Raw genomic sequence first — 9,008 nt, forward strand, 5'->3', positions numbered from 1 at the left:
TTTTTTGTGTTTTGTTTTGATTTTTAGAAAAGTTTCCTCCCTCTAGAATTTTCTGTTTGAAAACTTAATATATTTGATATGTGGGATAAGAGAAAAAGAAAATGCCTTAAGTCCCTAAATATATCGAATTACCTCTCGGATTACTGTTTTCTTCATCTGCCCTATCAAAATATACTTTTTGTTGATCAAATTACATAAAGATTATAAAAATTGTAGTCTCAATTATACCATTTGATGTTCCTATATTGTTAATCCATGTTTAGTTGCTAAATTGAGTTTTAAAATTTCAAAAATAAATCGACGAAACTATAATAAAATTTTATTTCATTGAATATATTAGTCTTTATTGTTGTCACTTACAGAGGATGCTCTCTGGAATGAGGATCAGTTAACTTTCTTGGTCCTAACCTCTTCAACAAAGTTTCTTTTCCCCTCAGTAGTGCTCAATGAATATTACTATCACAAAGTTCAAAAGGAGATAGGCTTCCTGTCTATTCTTTTCCAAAAATGAAGAAATAATGTAAAGGAATTAATGAATGAAAGGAAGTACCCTTGTAATATATTAGAGCTGGACTATATCTCAGTAACAGAAAAAAGTTTAGTGTTGAAAGGTTTGGAAGAAAAGTGAAGCAATTTGCTGAGACTGGTATATATTCAGCAAGTCTGACTTTTACATATTAGTTTGGTAATTAGTATTATTTGGCCATGAGGGAGTAACCCCCATTCCTTCTCTCAAACCCCCTTGCATGAAAGGCACACCATCATGAAAACCATAACCGAAAAAGCACTGCCATAGTAAGTACTCAAATTAAATCTTGGAGTGAGGAAGGAGAGGAGAGAGAAGAAAGAAAGAGAAGAGTACAGGAGAGAAAGAGAGGGAGAGGGAGAGGGAGAGGGAGGGGGAGAGGGAGAGGGAGAAGGAGATTCTTTTTCTTGCATCATTTGTGCATTCTGAGCTTAATTTCAACTTGTACTTAACTCTACTTCTCTGCATGGCTATGGCCTATTCATCTAGAACCACTTTGTCAAACCACTTTGTAATACTTTACAGACTGCATTATTTTCCCTAGGCTATTCATGCAGCTCAAATGAATTAGGCCACCTTTTGAATGAGAATTCAAAAAAAGTAAAAGATCTCAAATAATTGGAAATTTAAAAATGAAATATTTGAAGTAGCACCGATTACCTGGTCCACTTGCCATTAATGACCTAAAATGGAAACAAAATATCCATGTTGTACTAACTCAAAAATCTTTAATCATGCAACTCAGCTTGCCCTGTAAAATTTATGTAAGTTGTGAGTCATAGAAATATATGATTCACACCTAAATTATGTAGTAAAAACAATAATAGACTGTAAGGTTGAAATTAGATTTTTCATGTGATGTGATCCAGTTCTCCAACATAAAAGCAGCTTCTGAGGTACAAAGTAAAATTCAGGTCAATCTTAATTTATTTGAACCTTTGGCTTTTACCATGCTTAAACTGTTTAACAATTTTGTCCTTCAGAAACAGCAGAATTAGTTAAGTAAAACTTTCAAATTTCATTTAATTGTTGATACTATTTGGATTTATAATCTCTAAACTTTTCACCTTTATTTGTTGTTCGAGACAACCTGCAATCAGTGACAAACTTTGTGATTACTCTATTTTGTCCCCAGATGTTATGCACTGTGAGACTTTTTGATCAATCTTTCTTCAGTCTGACTAGAATTGGCCTTATTGGTGAAACTTCATTAAATACATAAAAAAAAAAATTGCATATTTGCAAAACAGTGTATTCAGTTTTTTCTTGTATATATTATCAGTGTTATTAGATTCCATATTCGGGAAGATGGTTGTACAAGTTAATTATTCTTTTCCAAAAGATATGAACTTATTTTGGATTACAGATATTTCAAAGTTATTACTTACCTTGTTTGTTTAAGGACAGCTTAAAAACAAATACATTTATATTCTTTCTCAAACAAACAGTAAGTTAGTAAAGCTTTTTCTATAGCTGTCAGTGGTGCTGGTTTTGCATCCAAAAAATTATTCTTAATGTTTATGTATTTGTAAACTTTGTTAATTTAGAAGATATATTTACTTGCTGGAGATTAGTTACTTAATTCAAGAAAGATAAATATATAAACACAGGAAGAATGGAGGAAGATTAGCTCAGCTCATTGAATTTCTGTGAAATATTAGTAAAAAAATGATACTTCTAAAAATTTTTTTCATGTAAAAATAGAGAATATGTAGCCAAGCATAGATTTTTGTGGACACGTAGGAATAAAATGGGAAGTTGATGGGAGTATTTGTAATTGGCTGTATTTCATGGCTTTTCTATAAATAGAAATATATCTTTATTTTCTGTTTACTGACATTTAAATCTGGTTGAAAACTCTTATGGCCTTATGATCATAGAGACACCACTTACCACTAGGAACTGTCTTAGAATTTTGAATTTCTTTTTTCTCTTTAACTTCTTCTATTTTGAAAATTCTCATACAAGCTGGCAAAGGAATAATGATATATTTTCAACTCTAATAGACTTGTTTTTCCACTGTTGGATTTCTCTATAATTTTTGTTCGCTTGCTTGTGCTTTTGTTAAGAAGAAGACAGGGTGGTTTAGACAACGTGTGAATGACTGTTAGAAAAAGACATCTAAGGCAATTCATGGATTCTCTTCTAGGCTATGAATTTACTTACTCGTTTTTTTTTTTTTTTTTGAGACTCCGTAGGCCTTTTTTTTTTTTTTTTTTTTTAATGGAGGAGGAAAAATAATGATTACATAGCCACATTAGTGTAAGTTGAGTTACCTTGGCCTTTAAAATCAATAATATAGTTTAAAATATGTGTTTATGGATATTTTTGGTCAAAGGAAAGAATGGGTTTATTACTGTTCTTTCTCGGTGATTGGCAATAATGCTGTAGAGATTCCATTATTTAATTTCACCTGAGGAATGTGGGTGCTTTCTGAATACTAACAGTTTTGCTTGTCAAGAAGAAACAATAGATTTTTGAAAAATAAAAGACATGCCTGTTTATTACATTATTTTTTTAATAGTAGGTCAAAGTATTAAAGCAAATCAATGAAAAGAAGTACTTTAAAGATTAATTCTAATTGGAAGAATGAGTGCCACCACAGGATGGCTGTGGAGAATTAAACCATTCTCCTTACTGCACACATATTTCAGCTGTGAGTATTAAGTGTCCTGCATTGACTTGACTATCCTAGGTATATCTAAATAGAGTATTAACCAGATCTCAGCCTTAAAGATCTTAGTCACAATCAGTATGTGATACTACCGCAAGGCACTTTTTACATTGCTATTTTCATTTACTCAGATATAACTTTCTAGTAGTATAAAATATAATTCATAGATTTAGAAGTTTTTGAAGATTGAATCAAATGGTTGATTGCATCTCTTATTGATACAGCATCAATTACTTAAAAGAATGAATTATAAGGAAAATAATACATTTTGAATATTTTGGAGAAATTACTAATGTGGTTTTGTATCTTAAAAGTACCTGTTAAGAAAATAGGTTTGTACTTTCTCTCCTAATTTTAGGTCAATAAGAAGGTTGTTGCTCTTTGCCTGCAATGGGTTGGGGGGAGGGGAAGTTAAATAGTACATGGAGAGAAAGCATACTTTTCAATGATTTATATAAATAAAACTCACTAATAATGATTTTAATAAAATTCATATCTAGCTGAATAATAGTAGCAATGAAGTGAACTCAGCCATTCCTTAACTTTGTCAGCTCAATGATGAGTTAATATTATGATCAATGGGATCATGGCAATATTAGATGCAGGCAACTTCTTACTTTAGTTCTGCTTTTAACAACAGTAACATTCAGCAATGAATTTACATGTAAAGCTTTTTAATGTCAAATTTTAATTTAATAAAATCAGCACTTTTTTTGCATTTACAGGATGCAGTGTAATTGTCGGTTGGGAAGAAGTTGAGAAGATAGTTCCAATATCAAACTTCAGACTAGTATTTATTATTTTAATGGAAACAAATTGCTCTTTTTCTCTCTTGCATCAGGCTTTCTAAAATTTTACTTTTCATTCAAAATTCCACCTGGGACAAAGGATCTCAAAGTGATTTTCAAATTGTTGAAACCAAATATGATTTTCCTTCACTAAACTTGTTTCCTATAACAATATGTCAAAATGAAACATTAAGCAATAAAAACAATAGACACAAAAAAAGTCTTGTTTGATAGGGTCAATATTATCATCTAAGTACCTACATTAGACAGCACTAATAATTCAAATTAAAAATAATTTGTTTAATTAAAAATGTAAAATTTTTACATTAATGAAACAAGAGGCTAATTACTCAAAAACTTTCAGATTAAGTAAATGATTTAAGCATTTCATCTACAAATGCACAGCAAACACTACCAATTATTAAAATGCTTTTTATGTATAGATTCCAGGTCGACATGTCCAAAATCAATTTAAAATCTTTCTTCTCAACTCATTCATCTTCCTATATTTCCATTTTGAATAAACCATTTGTATTTTACTTAACCCACAAATTCAGGAGACTCCAAGTCCTCCCTCTCTTCTCATTTATCACATCTCATTGGTCCTTGAATCCTATTGATTTTACTATGTTAATATTAGTTTCTCTAAATATAAACCCCTGCCTAACTACCAATGACTTAAGTCAAATTTTCATCTCTCATCTGAACCACAGTATGCTCCATTCTTGTCCTTCATCCATGGTGGCTCACGCCAGGTGGTCCTGGGCAGGACACAGGCTGAGGCTAAACTTTGCCTGCGGTGGGGCCTTTCCTAGGAGACCCTGGCTTGTAAGACCAGTGGCCAGCTTTGGTTTGAAGTCAGAGCACCAACAAAGGTGGCATTTGAGGACAACACACGCAAAGGGTAGAATGGGCAGGCACCATAGCTATGCTCTATAGGGACAGGCTGTGTATAGCATCTTCTCTACAGTAGTCACTGGCCATTCCTCTCAACTAATTAGCCTGAGGGTCAATCTCTTGCACAGATGTGCAAACAGAAACCAAGCTCAACCACAACAGGAACACACATATAACACATACAAGGGGCATACCTGAAGCACCTGTGTGTATTTTTCTATGTTTGTATGGATATACCTCAGCATAACTTGTAGTTCTCATAATATAGAAAAAATTAAGCTAAACTTTAGGAGTATTTCAAAAATGAATTCAGTCCCATATTATACAGATGATTACATAAATATTGAAAATCTTACTAATAGATTATACTGTCTTCTAAACTTATGTTTACAGAGATATTTACTTATATATAAGATCAAATGTTATATTAATACATACATAGATCATAAAGAAGATAGGGCTCTCAACAATAAGACTTTAAATCTGTAGAATAAACCATAAATATAAATAAGGATTAACAATAATAAATATGCACATTAAATAGTAATTTTTAAAAATAAAATCAAATCTTATTTTGGTGATTTTCTAAAAGTGAGACACAGAAACCAAAGGTATAGCAAATATAGAAGATACACTTTGTACTAGAAGATAAGAGTAGTGTAGAAGTACAAATAAAAAAACATATTCAGAGATAATTTCATTAATAAATGGACCAAGGCACTGAAGTATGGGGCAATGTATAACAAATGCTGAAGAGACAGTAACTTGAATGGAATAAGAACTGCTATTGTGACACTATAACTGCTCTACCTAAAACAGCAGTAAGCACTATTCTACTGTAAAGGATTTTCCTAAAAAGCTGCTGAAAGAGTCCTTGTGATTCTATACTTTTAAAGGAACCTAAAAATATTAGTTAGTGAGTAAAAAAAACACATCTGCATCCTTTGAGAATTATAAAAATACAATTTACATTGATGCTAAGATGCGTGATAAATCTATAGTTTCTCTTAGGGTAGTGTTTGCTTCAATTGATTATAGTTTTAAAGATGACTGATGATTATAAATAGTATCAAATTACTTAATGATATAGAACATGTTTAATTAACAAATTCCATATCAATTACATTTGGATATACTGAACACACAGTAAAATGTAAACATTTTAAATTTACAATTTGATGTGTTTTGACAAATGTACATACTCATGTTATACCCATCATAACTAAGATATAAATGTACTCACCACCCAAAAATATTTTCTTATGCTCCCTTAGAGATAATTTTCACCAAACTTGTCCCAGCCAACACTTCTCTTTATGTCACATTATATTAATTTTGTCTATTCTAGAATTTCATGTAAATAAAATTATAAAATAGGTACTTCTTATGTCTAGCTTCTTGCACTCAAAAAATGATCTTGAAATTCAGTTATATTGTTTTGTATGTTAATGCTTTATAACTTTTATTACTGAGTAGTATTCCACTGTATGAATACACATTTATTGAGTGCAATATCTATTTATGATCCTGTCATCTGTTGATGGACATTAGTTGTAGTTCCAGTTCAGGACAATTGTGAATAAGCATCTGTTAGCATTAACATCAAAGTGTTTATATAAACATAATCTTTCATTTGCCTTGAATATATAGGTAGGAGTGAAATTGTTGGGTTATTAAAACGAATAAGAGCTGGTCAAACTGTTTTCTAAAATGATTCTAACATTTATGTTCTCACCAGCAATATATCAGAGTTTCAGTTCTACATTTCCTCTCAACATTTAGTAATGACATTCATTTTAATTATATCATTCCGTTTAGAAGATACACTTAAAGTTTAAATTTGGATTATATTTTTTAAATGAAGTACAATTTAGCTATTTTTCTTTTTCTTTAATGGTTATTGCTCTCTGTGTCCTGAATTAGAAACCCTTGCTTTTTATAAGGTCATAAATATTTTCTTTCATTTTTATCTAAACATTTTCTAGTTTCACCTTTTACATTTAGGTTTATGATACATACAAGATAACATCAGTGCATGTGTTGGCAAGACTTGAAGTTCATTTTTTTCATATAGACATGCAGTTGTTGCAGAATTATTTATTAAAAAATACTATTCTTTATTTAATTTCTTTAGAACTTTTGTCAAAAGTCATTTAATCACATATGTGTAAGTCAATTTTAGACTCTATTGTGTTCCACTGATATCTATGTTTATCCTAACATCAGTACCATGTTGTCTTCATTAATGTAACTTTGTAATAAGTATTGAAACCAGGTAGTTTATGTTTTAAAACTTGATTCTCCTTCTTCAAAATTATGCTGCATTCAAAATACTTTGCATTTCAACATGAATTTTAGCATCAATGTCTCAGTTTCCTAAAAAAGGTGCTTTGTGATACTTTGATTGGAATGACATGATAAACCAACTTGGATAGAACTGTGGTCATATATTGTTAAGTACTTTTTTGCATTTATTGACTAAATATATAATTTTTTTAATTCAATGAATATAGTGAATTATGCACATTATTTTTAGAATGTTAAGCTAACTTTAAATTCCAGAGTAAGGCTTACTTGGTCAGGGTATATTACATGCTATGATAGATTGCTGGATTCTATTTCTGAATATTTTTTTAGAAGTTCATTATCTAGGATCATGAGAAATATAAGCCTATATTTTTGTTTCCTTATAGGTATTTTTAGAATTTATTTAATATCAAGATTACCTCACAAAATGACTTGAAGACTTTTTTCTACCTGTTTTGTGAGTTCGTCTAGAATTAATAATATTTATTCTTTAAATATTTGATAAATTCACCAGTAAGGGTTTGTTTGTGGTGATTTTTTTTTAATTAAAAATTGAATTCCATATACATGGCAATTTTATTTGTATATATGCATAAAAATATACAATTATATACACAAATATGTGGCATGTGTATGTGTATATATGTATATATATGTATATGACATCTATTATAACATATATTTGTTATTTCTATTTGAATCAGCTTGATACAATGAGATTTTTCTATAAATTTTTTAATTTTTTGCTTTAATATATATTAAAATATATTTTAAAGCTATAGCAACTATACAGCACAGTAAGCCAGCATTGATAGCTCATAACTGATTTAAAACCAACTTTAAACTTTAAAATCAACTTAAACCAACCTTACTGTGGATATAAAAGCAACATGAAATAAAAAGCATTATAAATCAATAAGAAAGGATTGAGAATAAATGTTGAGAAAACTGACAATTTGGAAGCCAATCATTTTAGATATTTACCTTTTTCTCAATTAAATTTCAGAAAAATTATAGCAATAAATATAAACACCTAACAAGGAAAAAAATAAGTAATTTTTTTTTAGTTTTTAAATATATTTGTTTATTTTTGTTTTTATGAATAAAAATAATGCATTTGAAAATAACACAGTCACGTGTTTTTTTAAAAAACAAATAATACAGAAAAGGATAAAAAGCAAAACTCTTCTCTACCGTCTGATCCCTAGATTTCCAATCTCTCTCCAAAGGTTGCAACTGTGAATACATTCTCACAAATGGGTTCAGAAACAGAAAAAAATGCATGCACATTATTTTTAAAATTTTACACAAATAGTTTCACACTGTTCTGCACTGTGCTTTTTCTACTAAACAATGTATCTAGGAGATAGTTCTGTATTTTAATGGCTACAGTCTTTGGATACATAATTATTTTCTAACCCCTATTTATGAGATATTGTGGGTGTTTCCATGAGTTTCTTTTCTTTTTTTTTCCCAGATTCCACATATAAGTGAGATTATATAGTATTTGTTTTTCTCTATCTGACTTATTTCACTAACATAATGCCTTCAATGTCTATCCATATTGTTGCAAATAGCAAGGTTTTCTTTTTTATGGCTGAAAAATTACCACTGTTGCAGAGATAGGAGATAGATGATGATAAATGACAAATAGATAATAGATAGATGATAGATAGATAGATAGATGATAGATAGATAGATAGATAGATAGATAGATAGATAGATAGATAGATAATAGATAGATAGATAGATAGATGATAGATAGATATAACATTTTCTTTATTCATTCCTCCATCAATGAATACTTAGGTTGCTT

The sequence above is a fragment of the Pteropus vampyrus genome, unplaced genomic scaffold (assembly GCF_000151845.1).
Source record: "Pteropus vampyrus isolate Shadow unplaced genomic scaffold, Pvam_2.0 Scaffold57, whole genome shotgun sequence".
Lineage (NCBI taxonomy): Eukaryota > Metazoa > Chordata > Mammalia > Chiroptera > Pteropodidae > Pteropus > Pteropus vampyrus.